Consider the following 8818-nt stretch of genomic DNA (forward strand, 5'->3'; position numbering starts at 1 on the left):
CCCTCCTCCACTTGCCAGCCTTTGCACCAGCACCCACGGTGACTGGCGTCCCCGAAGCAGCTTTCCCGACTGAGATTAAAACTCCTTTCTTAGAGGTGTGGCAGCAGTGTCGAACACCCGAGTCCCTGCGAGAGGACAGAGATGCGCAGCCTCCCAGGGTTCCTTGTGCATATCCGTGTGCTCGGAGCTGCCTTTTATCTGAAGGACGGAAGCTTGCGCTTGCGACTTTTATACAGTTCCGGTTTCAGTTAATCACGCACGGCAGCGGGAGGCACGCAGACTTCAGTTGGAGAAGCAGGAGCAGAGCGTAGGGAAGCTACGTCTGTCCCTTGAGCCTGAGCGACAGACGGGACACCAATTCAGACATCAAGTGTTCACCCAAGGAAGGTCACTGGGGCACCCAGACTTCTTTTTGAGTTTACGAAATAACAGATCACACACTTGAAGAGGCGGTATCTGATTTGGGGGTCTGTAGGCCTGGCACATGGGTGCCCAGTGTTTCCCTGGACTGCTCTCTTCTCAGGGACCTCGGCCTCCCGGACGGACCCCAGCATGGCCTCTGTGGGGCCACACTGCTCTGGGGCCAGGGGCACCTGCCGGGTCGTGGGACTGTGTTGATTTGGTTTGGGTTCTTAATCACGCCTGCAAGGCTGCGTCTGCAGGGTCAGGCGACCCCTGGGAAGGCAGTGTGACCCTTGCCCTCTGCCTGCTCTGTGTCAGGTTTGGTCACAATTAGGCCACGAGGAGAGTAACTAACACCGAGCTGTGGAGTAGTCGTCCTAACAGGAAGTGGCTTTGTTTTCATGGGGTCACGTGCTGCACTCGGTAAAATACTTAAAATCACATTCAAAACCAAATCTGATCATGTGACAAGGTTAGATTTGAATATTCAAATGTTGTTGACTTTTTGTTTTAAAAAAATGTCTCGCTATCCTTGACCAGATTATTTTTCTAGCGGTTTTCACTTAAGCTTTAAGGACGGGCCACACGATCCAGCCGCGTGAAGGCGTGTCAGCAACGGGCGCGCCCAGTCCGCAGCAAGGAGGCCCCAGCAGAGCAGCCCAGAGGGGCACCTGCCGGTCCTGCCGTGCGTGGGACCCCAGTCCAGGGTGGCCGCGGGTCCCGGACTCCATGCACCCTCGGCGCAGCCTGTCCTGACTCACTCCATCCTGTGGGTGAGTTCAGGAGGTTTGGTGAGGCTTATTTTTAATGCCTACATTTTGGCAACAAAGGAAGGAAGAAAAAAATTTTTAAATCTCATTACATGCCCAACAAGAATGTATCACACAAGAAAATGTATTTAGAATGCCAGTTTTCTATTTGATGCATGCTATTTTCCTAGGTGAAATTGCGAAGGGGGCTGGAAGGCCAGAAACGGAAGTGATTTACATTAACGCTGGTGATCTTACCGTATTTTGTGAAACGATCATCCTTCCCCTTCCCCCATTCGTCTGGTCGGTTTTGTACAATTTGGTATCACGTTTTATAAATGTGCAATCCTTTCTAACTCCTGTTTGCCCGAAAGCACAAAGGGGTCAGGGACGTCCGGAAGTGGATGTTAGTGTTGGCGAGCACAGGAGACGGACCTTGTCTTTGATCTGTGCGTCCTCTCTGAATTTGCCTGACTCCTGGCAGGATCCGTCTGTTTACGGTCCGTTTGTACTCACCTCTGCAGCGTGTGTCGGTCACGTCAAAGCCAAGTCCAATAAACACAACCTGTATTTGCACTCAGATCTGTACTTGATACTGGCTGTCTGCACACAGAATACACGTCTTGGAGACGGAGTGTGCCACGGGGGGTGTGGGGTGCTGACATCCGCCCTGAGCGCCTGACCACACGCCTCCCCGAGGGCCTGCTCTCCTGCGCGCCCACCGCCGGAGCCAGCGAGTGGTGACTGGGGGTCTCCTGTGTGGGGGAAGCAGAGACACTGCTGCCGGCCCCCCGGTGTCCCGAGTGGAGACGGCCCCACTCCGTCCCAGAGAAGTGTCCACTGCGAGGGTGTTGGGTGTAGCTGGCCAGGCGGCCATCTGTTCTCCCCCTGGGGACCAGTGACAGGCCCCGTGGGCGGGCGGCCGGGCAGGGCACAGCACTGTGCTCTGTACCTGTCCTGGCAGACTTCCCAGCTGCGTGTGGTCTCGGTCCCTGACAGGTCCACAGAGGGTCACTCAGCCCAGAACACAGCTAGAACACCAGGAGGGCTCTGCCCGCCATCCAGTCTTGACCTCGCCCCAGGTCACCCCCACGCCCGCGTCCCTGCATCCGCCTCTCCGACAGCGGCGGGCAGGCGGTGGGCTCTCACTGCTGGGAGATGTTGCTTGGGTGGGAACTGGGGCTCCATCCGGTGCCTCGCAGAAGTCTGGCCCGTCCCTGCTTCCTCCTCCCGGAGGAGCTCCCAGGACCCCCCGGCCTGCCCATCTGCCCCTGCACAGCCCTCCTGCACCGGGGCCTCCCTCCACCACAGACCCGAAGTGGTGCTTAAAACCTCGGTTTTCGGAGTGGTCTGTCCCGGGCTCACACATGGTCTCCGCGTCCGGTCTCCTGGCGCCCCGTGCTGCCGGCACGGGCTCCGCTCTGTCCCCACTTCTCCACCTGAGCTCACAGGGGCCGTAGCAGAAAACCACTGCCGTGACAGGAGCCACCATCCTTAGGAGGCAGGTCCTGATGGGGTATCTGGGGGCTCAGTCGGTTGAGAATCTGACTTTGGCTCAGGTCATACTCTCGTGGTTTGTGGATTAGGGCCCCGTGTCGGGCTCTGCTGACAGCTCGCGGAGCCTGGAGCTGCTTTGGATTCTGTGTCACCCTCTCTGCCCCTCCCCTGCTCATGCTCTCTCTCTCTCTCTCTCTCTCTCTCTCTCTCTCTCTCTCTCTCTCAAAAATGAATTTTTAAAAAAGGCAGGTCTGAAACCACCCAGAGTGCCTGCTCTGTTGTCTGTGTGCAGGGGCGACAGCCCTCAGAATCCGTGCCCTGGTGGCGCCGGCCAGCCGGGACACGCAGGGGACGTGTGTGCCGGCTCAGCTGGGCATCAGATCCCTGTGGGGAGGGGAGAGCAGGGGCACATTGGGCTCTGGTGCTGTCGCGGGAGCGAGAATCCATGCATCTGGCTAGTTTTGTACAGATCGGTGTCCGGCTGCACGCCGTGTAAGCGCCTGCTGAGCTTAGCAAGGGAGCAGAGATGGCCTGGAAGGGTGCTTCTGGTGCTGAGCGCCGGCAACAACTTTAAGTTGAATCCGTGTTTTAATTTGTATGTGGGGTTTTTCCCTTAATTTACTTCACCGTTGGCAAGGACTGTTCACAAGAAGGTAGCATTTGAACAGAAGCCAGAAGAGCATGGAAAGTGAGACGCGAGCCCTGTGGTAGGTACATGGAGAAGGGGCTGTGAGCAGAAGCAGCGGCACATACCCCAGGGCGCGGCACGGGGAGCCGGCCAGGCACCGAGGGCACCCGGCCAGGGCCGACGGGCGCTGTCCCCCAGGTCCCGCCTCAAGCACAGGCCGTCCCCGACCTTTGTCTCTGGGCCCTGAGAGGTCAGGGTTAGCACGTCAGGCGGCAGACACTCAGCGGGAATGTGCAGCCGGCGGACTAAAGCCTGGAATACACGTTATGATTTCACCAATGCCCCAACTCAATATCGCTTTTCTAGAAATGAAACATAAGCCAAGTCAAAGTTTTATTTGAAAGTAACAGGAGTGCAGAACGGTGACGGGTGTCCACCTGCTTTCTGAGCCCACAAAGCCCGCCAGGACCAGGCCAGAACACTGGGTCCATGGCGACCCTGCAGGGGGGCTGGTGAGGCCAGGAGGGGCCCAGCCTGCACCCTGCTGCCCGCCACAGAGCCCACCCGCCCCCCGCCCTGCCGCGCCCGCCTGCTGAAGGAGCCCAGGGTCTCTCCAGGCACAATCACTGGGCAGCGTCAGCACCAGGATGCAGGCCTGAAAGGCGACAGGCTGCTCAGGGCCCAGGACCACAGGCACCTTGACACGTAAGGGAAACATAGCGGCACTCGGGGGCTCAGTCCTTGGAGCGTCCGACTTCGGCTCAGGTCATGATCTCGTGGTCTGTGGGTTCAAGCCCTGCGCTGGGCTCTGTGCGGACAGCTCAGAGCCTGGAGCCTGCCTCGGATTCTGTGTCTCCCCCTCTCTGTCTCTCCCAGACTCTGTGTCTGTCTTAAAAATAAATAAGCATTAAAAAAATCTTAAAAGGGTCTTTGTAGATTGTCAACTTAAGATGAGGTCATGAGGGTGGGCGCTAAACAACACGGCGGGTGTCCTCACAAAAAGGGGAAATGTGGACACAGACACCAGGAGGTGGAGACAGATCGGAAGAGGCGGCCGCACGCCCAGGACCGGCGAGGACGCCAGCAAGCCGCAGAGGCTGGCGCCAACTCCCCACCGGGTCTCAGAGGGACTCCCCGCACCCTGACCTTGCGCACCAGGCCTTCCACATTCCTTAGACGCTTACACCGCCCCTGACCCCCCCGGACTCCTAAGTCTATAACCAGTCTCTGCTCACAATCTGAGGCAGCTCTTTCTGCCCTCGCGTCCTGTCCCCGTGCTGTAAAGAAATCACCTGTATGCACCAAAAGCGTCTCAAGAATTTTCTTAGCCATTTGCTCACAAACCCAAAACTTCGAAATTTCATCATAAGGATCCTAATCCTATCAAATCAGGCCTAGCTTCTTATGGCCCCTACGATCCCATTTAACCTTCATTGCCCCCCAAAGGCCCATCTCCAGAAACCATGACTTTGAGGGGTAGGGCTTCAACATGAGGATGGGGGGGGTGGGGGGTAAAAGTGTGTCTGTGACGGTGGCTAAGTCTTGGGAGGCCCACAGCCCTTATTACCAACAGCAGAGGCAGCGGTCTGGCCGCAGAAAACCTGGGGACAGCGATTTTTCTGGGACAAAAATCCCGATTCACCGTCTGCCAAGACGGAACGGTTGAATCTGGAAAGGCCTCGGAAGGTCTGGGACACGTGATGAGCTGCGCCCCGCCAGCCTGTGCTTCCAGATGGTCACCATCTTCAAGGCGCCCACGGACCACGAGGGGCAGGCTCGATAGCCAGCGGTGGTGTGCCCGAGTGAAGCCAGAATTTGGACACGGGTAGCCGGCGTGGCCGTAACCAAGAGCCACAGACCAGGACGCTTCACCAGCCAAAAGTGAGTCTCTCCCGGCTCTGGACACGAGAGGCCCAAGATCACGGTGTCCACGGGGCTGGCTCCCTCCGGGGGCTGTGAAGGAGGGTCTGTTCTGTGCCTCTGGCCGTGGTTTGTATGTGGCCGTCATACCCCCGCGTCATCCCATGGCTGGTCTTCCTCTCTCCCTAAGGACACATCGTATTGGATTCAGGGCCCGTTCTGACGACTTCTCAACTTGATTACATCTGCAAAACGCCCTATTTCTAAATAAGGTCACGTTCTCAGGTGCCGGGTAAGGACTGGGGCATGGGAACTGGGGGAGAACACAGTTCCCCATGTTATCAGGCAGCCTGTACATAAAGTTCACCTCCCGTGCAAGGTGCGGTCAGCCAGCCTTTTCCCACGTGGGGTCACAGCATGCCTCTGGCGTGGCGGGTCCAGGGACATAGGCCCTAATGGGGTTCCAGACCCAGGGTGCTGCTTTGAAGGTGTCACCGAGGCACAGGGACGCAAGACCATGTGGCTCCGGGGTCCCAAACAGGCCAGGCTCGGCCACTCGCTGCTGACAAAACCACAAGACCGTGAACGAAGAAAGGAGGTTATTTCAGGGAGGCCCACATGACGAAGACGGTGGCTAGTGTTTCAGAGACCGTGTCCAAAGTGCTGGAAATGCTTCCGGGTTTGCGTCAGGTGGGCAGCGAAGGTCAGGTCCGTCACTGTCTTGGGGTCACTCATGCTGGGTCTCCCTGGCTCCGGGCGGTGCTTGAGGGGGTGGGTTGGGTCCCCACTCGGGGACACTTTGCCTGAGTTAAGAGATGGGCTGAAGCAAGAACGTCATCAGCACAGAACCAGGCAAGCCGGAGGTGGCTGGGGTCCTCATTCAAAGGTGTCCGGCACTAGACTCTCCCGGCTAGAAGGGCAGAGGTGCCCATCCCAGCTGCCGGGCATCCGCAAGACCCGAGCACCACCCATTGCGTTAAAGAACACGACTTCTGACACCCCTTACTGGAGGAGCCTGTGCCCAGGCTCCCTCTGGGTGTGCCCTCCAGAATTGGGCATTTCAAATGCCACCAGGGCTTAGGTGAAAATGTGCTTACACAGTTACCCATTACTACATCCAAATGGAGAGCTTTTAAAAAAATTACTGGGGGCGCATGGGTGACTCAGTCAGTTAAGCGTCCAACCTTGGTCATGATCTCGCAGTTCATGGATCCGAGCCCCGCGTCGGGTTCCGTGCTGACAGCTCGGAGCCTGGAGCTGCTTCCAATTCTGTGTCTCCCTCTTTCTCTGCCCCTCCCCCACTGTGATCTGTCTCAAAAATAAAGTATAAAAATTATTTTTTAAATAATAAAAAAAATGCCCAATCAGGGACCCTGGCTGGCTCAGTAGGTTAAGCGTCCGACTCCCGGTTTCAGCTCAGGTCACGATCTTGCAGTTTTGTGAGTTCAAGCCCCAAGTCAGGGTCTGTGCTGACAGTGGGCAGAGCCTACTCAGGATTCTCTCTCCCTCTCCTTCTCGCTCTGTCCCTCCCCTGCTCACGCTGTCTCTGCCTCTCTCAAAATAAATAAACATTAAAAAATCACCAAAATCGTGCTCCTTTTCCAAGGCTTCGTGTCTTTCCCAGAACACATTGCCATCAGCCGCTCGGAGAGCAGTAACTCAAGTGCTCTTTTGGAAAACGAGCTCAGAGTGCGAGAGAATTCGCTCAGCTCTCGGGTTCTTTCTTGGGGGGCGGCCTCCTCAGAACCTCCCGGGCCCCAGCCACCTGCGCCTCCAGCCATCTTCCCGAGCAGGGGCCCTGCGGTCCCCTCCCTCTTCCTCATCAGCTAGGAGTTTTGGCCCACGCTGCCCCACACTGGGGAAGGGCAGGCCTGCCCAGGAGGGACCCAAGCGTGGGCGCAAGGGGTCCTGCGGGGCTCTGCACCCCTGCTGCACCCGACACAGCAGCGGGGCAGCCCAGCAGCATTCGGCCCGCCGGGTGGGTGGTTTCTGAGAGTCTTCACTATCCGAGTCATCAGGACAGAGGTTTGTGGGCTGATCATTAGCAGCGCTCCTAAAATACTACCGAATTCACTTACCTGCCTAGCCCGAGAGGCCCCAGGTGCACCGGCAGCGTGGGAAGGGTGCCCTGGGGCCCAGGCTCAGAGATGTGGGGCAGGGCTGGGCCGTGGCCAGTCTACCAGCTTCTCCAGGTGACTCTCTGGTGACTAGATCGAGAATCCTGGGCACTGACTGGGAGCAAGGAACTTACACCTTTCCAAAGCGCAACGAAAAGTTAAATTCACCCAAATGTCATTCCCAGGCTCTTGGTCTCTCCCTGGGCCCTCTGTCAAGGAAGAGAGCACCGGAGCCTGAGGCCCCGGAGGCCTGTTAGCCTCTTCCCCTCTTAGCGCTCGGGATGTACCTGGGCTGAAGGTAGGAGCGGTGGGGATGAAGAATGGGGAGGGGGCTTACAGGTTTGCCCAGAAAAAGGACAGTGGGTGAAAGATCAAGGTGGGGAGGGGGTGAGATCAGCTGCAGAGACAGATTCATCAGCCCCTCCCGAGAGCCAAGGGCAGCCGACCTCAGAGTAGGGAAGGGAAGAGGCAGCGAGGGCAGGGGGGTGGCCGCAGATCCCCAGGGCTCTCTCCCAGCGACAGCTGTCACCTATTCTGTGGCCTTTAGTTTCTCTTCCTGTTTCCTCATCGGTAAAGCTGGATAAACCTCTACTGCAGAATTTAAACCTTAATGTGTGAAATGAGCTTAGCACATAGTAACCACTCAGTAAATGTTAGCTGTTCTTCATTATTATTGTTACTGTTTTTAATTACGACATACTTCCTGTTGACAGTCCGGACAGCTAAGGCACTCCTTCCCTACCACCCCGGCACCTGTGGGCACTGCGCCAGGCTTCCCCGCAGACTACAGAGGTTTAAACACACACAGCCTTGGGTCACCACAAGGGACCCCAATCACCCAGTCTGGAAATCCGGGACAGCGCGGGGTTGCGCTGGGGGAGCTCGGGGAATGCCTCAGCCTGGCGGTGTTAGTGAGAGGTGAAGGGCAGGGGCGTGACTGTTGGAGGGAGGGGCGACTCACGCTTGGTGGCAGGCTCTGGACGCGGGTAGCAGATGGAGGTGGTGGGTGGACAAGGACCACTTGGCCGGCTAGGGGCACCCTGCAGCGACAGGGTTGGCCACGTGGCAGGGGCTGGGAGGGACCGAGCGCCTTGGGGTCCCCCAAGGGTCTCAAGGCACCGTGAAGATGTCGCCCCACAGGCCTCTGCGGGGAGGCGGCACTATCGCCTGCTCAGCGTCCTCTAGACTAGAGTCCCCGGCAGGCAAGGCTGGCTCCGGGCTAGTGCTTCGCCAAGCGTGGCCGGAGGGGTGGCCCCGGACACTGCCTGACGACCCTGAACTGGGGAGCGGTCTATATGGGGGTGAGGCACCGGGCACCCCCGCCCCCGCGGTCTGCCCGCACTGTCGCGGAGCCCGCTGTCCTAGTCGGACGCGCTCGGGGTCCCGCAGCGGTCAGAGGCGGCGCCCTCGAACCTCGTGCAAGGAAGGGGCGACGCGGCAGCGCCCTCGCCCGTCGGACCGGAAAGCGCCACTCCGGCGTCTCGCAGGGTGGCTGCGCCCGCCCACGCGTCGGGAGCCGGCGTGACACCGCCCCCGGGGCCCCAGCGGGGCGCAGCTCAGACTTT

The 8818-nt window shown here is 58.4% G+C and overlaps 1 long non-coding RNA gene across 1 annotated transcript; it reads right to left on the reverse strand.

Moving 5' to 3' along the window:
- Window positions 1-4128: 4128 nt before the first annotated feature.
- LOC115292561 lies at window positions 4129-8720 on the reverse strand. The gene is made up of 3 exons (XR_003909029.1): window positions 8667-8720; window positions 7215-8293; window positions 4129-5956 (listed from the first exon to the last, which is right to left on the reverse strand). It is a non-coding gene; the product is annotated as an uncharacterized LOC115292561 (long non-coding RNA).
- Window positions 8721-8818: the final 98 nt, after the last annotated feature.

Source organism: Suricata suricatta, chromosome 5 (genome assembly GCF_006229205.1).
Source record: "Suricata suricatta isolate VVHF042 chromosome 5, meerkat_22Aug2017_6uvM2_HiC, whole genome shotgun sequence".
Classification (NCBI taxonomy): domain Eukaryota; kingdom Metazoa; phylum Chordata; class Mammalia; order Carnivora; family Herpestidae; genus Suricata; species Suricata suricatta.